Source organism: Arachis duranensis, chromosome 3 (genome assembly GCF_000817695.3).
Source record: "Arachis duranensis cultivar V14167 chromosome 3, aradu.V14167.gnm2.J7QH, whole genome shotgun sequence".
Lineage (NCBI taxonomy): Eukaryota > Viridiplantae > Streptophyta > Magnoliopsida > Fabales > Fabaceae > Arachis > Arachis duranensis.
Window position 1 is genome coordinate 56,880,672 of NC_029774.3, and position 2,913 is coordinate 56,883,584.

Here is a 2,913-nt window from a genome sequence, read left to right on the forward strand (position 1 = left end):
AGGACTCTTTGTTGCTAGCTTTGCATGAATTTGGTGGTTTTGGTTCCCTTTGGATTACCTTTGAATGTGGTTCTTCTTGAATATATGGCTTCCCATCCAATGTGATTTTCAATTGTGTTGTTTGTGCTTTCTTGTTTGTTTCTTGCACCAGTGCTTCATTCTGCTCTTCTCTTGATTCTTTGTTCTCTTGACTTGATTCTTGTGAGAGGTTGAAAACATTGAAAGTGAGCTGCTCATCATGTATTCTCAGTACTAGCTCTCCTCGCTCTACATCTATGAGTGCTCTGGCTGTGGCTAGGAATGGTCTTCCCAGAATAATGGGGTAAATAGAATTCTCATCCATTTCCAGAACAACAAAATCTGTGGGAAGATAGTAGCTCCCAACCTTAACCAGCACATTTTCAACCACTCCTATTGCTTGTTTTTGAGTTTTGTCAGCCAATTTGATGATTATATCAGTAGGAGTTAGTTCATTGATTTGGAGCTTCTTCATGAGGGAGAGAGGCATTAAGTTGATGCTTGCTCCCAAGTCACAAAGCCCTTTGTCAATCATTGTTTCTCCTATGGCACAAGGAATGTGGAAACTCCCTGGATCCTCCTTCTTTGTGGGTGGCCCTGGTTGAATGAGAGCACTGCAATCCCTGTTCATTTTTATGGTTTGTCCATCCTTCAATGGACTTTTTCTGGCTAGTAGCTCTTTTATATACTTGATGTAGAAAGGCATTTGCTGGAGAGCTTTGATAAATGGTATATTTATATCAAGAGATGCAAACATATCAAAGAACCTTGAGTACATTCTCCCTGCTACACCACCTTTTATCCTGTGAGGAAAAGGTGCATATGGGTTCAATACCTCCTTCTTCTTCAGCTCTTCCTTGGATGTGGGTTGGGGTGTATAGCTTCTTCTCCTTTTATATACTTTGTTGTCTTGGACTTCTCTGCATAAGTTTTCAAGTAGAGCCTCAATCTTTGAGAGCCTATCCTCGGTTATTGATGGTGGGTTGTGAATAGGTGGTTGAGAAGATTGGTTAGATGGATGTTGGTAATATCTCTGTGAGGTGTTTTGATGAGTTACATTGTTGTTGGAGTTGAGGTTGTGGCGTCTCTGGTCTTGCCCTTGGTCTTGTTGGTTTCCCCACCCAAAGTTGGGGTGATTTCTTCATCCAGAGTTGTAAGTTTTGGAGTATGGATCATGAACTTGTCTAGGTGAGTTTCCAACATAATTGGCTTGCTCCCAGTCACCTTCTTCTCCTATGTTTACTCCTTCTTGAGCTGATGATGAGGTGATGGCTGCTGTAACTTGGTTCACCTCCACCTTCTTAGTAAGATCTACTAGCTGCTTGGTAATCATCTTGTTTTGAGCTAACAATGCATCCATGTGGTTCGGCTCCATTACTCCTCTAGTGTTACTTCTTTCGGAGGTATAGAAGTAGTCATTTTCAGCAACTATTTCAATGACATCTATGGCTTCTTCAATGGTTTTCTTTTTGTTTAGAGAGCCTCCTGATGAATGATCCACAGCCTTCTTTGACTCATATGAAAGACCTTCATAGAAGATGTGAAGTTGAACCCACTCATTAAACATCTCTGGTGGGCATATTCTTGTTAGGTCTTTGAATCTCTCCCATGCTTCATGAAGTGTCTCACCATCTTGTTGTCTAAAAGTTTGCACCTCAGTTCTTAGCCTATTGATCCTTTGAGGAGGGTAAAATCTTGCCAAAAACTTGTTCACCACTTCTTCCCAATTAGTTAAGCTCTCCTTTGGGAAGGATTCAAGTCATTTGGATGCCTTGTCCCTGAGTGAAAAAGGGAACAAGAGCAACCTATAGACATCTGGATAGACTTCATTGGACTTCACTGTGTCACAAATCCTCAGGAAGGTGGTTAAATGTTGATTAGGATCTTCTTGAGCACCTCCTCCAAATGAGCAATTATTTTGCACAAGAGTGATGAGCTGGAGTTTTAGCTCGAAATTGTTGGCATGTATGGTGGGCTTCTGAATGCTGCTTCCACAATTCCCTAGATTAGGATTGATATAGGATCCTAAAACTCTTCTTTCTTGCCCAGCACGGTTTGCATGGCCTTCTCTGACATGATTATGAGCTTCTTCTTCATGATTATTCTCCAAATTCTCTTCCATGTTGGGTTCAAAATACTCTTCCTCTTCTTCCTCAGCACCAATAATCCTTTTCCCTCTTGCTTCCCTTCTTAGTCTCCAAAGGGTTCTTTCAGGTTCTGAATCAAAGGATGTCGAAACTCCTTCTCTTCTCCCTGTCATACAACAAACAGATTGCACAACAGGAGATACAATAAAGAAACTATTCTTGTTAGAGTAATTGTTAGTGTCAGTGATGCAAATTATCAAACAGTTAGTGGGTTAGTGAGCAGAATTGTAATCAAAGAAAGAAAGAACGAAAAAACTAAAGAGGGTGCAAGGGGTGAGGAAGAAATTAAAATAAACTAAAAGAATTTAACTGAATAAACTAAACAAAAGAAAAATGATCAATCTAGTGATCTTCAAACTTAATCATTGTTGATTCAAAATCAATCCCCGGCAACGGCACCATAAACTTGATGCATGAAAACTTGTCTCTCAACAAATTTCCCTTCAGCAAGTATACCGAATTGTCATCAAGTAAAACTCACAATAGAGTGAGGTCAAATCCCACAAGGATTGATTGGTCAAGCAATTTTAGTTAGAAGAATCTGCTAGTTGAGCTAAACAGAATTTAGATTGAGATGCAGAAATTTAAATGACTGGAAAGTAAATAACAGAAATTAAAGTGCAGAATCTTAAATGGGGATTTGGGGTAATGAGCATAAAATTAAATGGCAGAAAGTAAAGAGAATGGGTAAGATCAGAAATGGGGAAATCATTGGGTTCAGGAGATGTTGCATTCTCCGGATCAAGTT

General features: G+C 39.7%; 1 non-coding gene across 1 annotated transcript; it reads left to right on the forward strand.

Annotated features, from left to right (window-relative positions):
• Positions 1-1,579: 1,579 nt before the first annotated feature.
• Positions 1,580-1,687, forward strand: LOC127746378 (small nucleolar RNA R71). Its single transcript, XR_008007997.1, has one exon. It is a non-coding gene; the product is annotated as a small nucleolar RNA R71 (small nucleolar RNA).
• Positions 1,688-2,913: the final 1,226 nt, after the last annotated feature.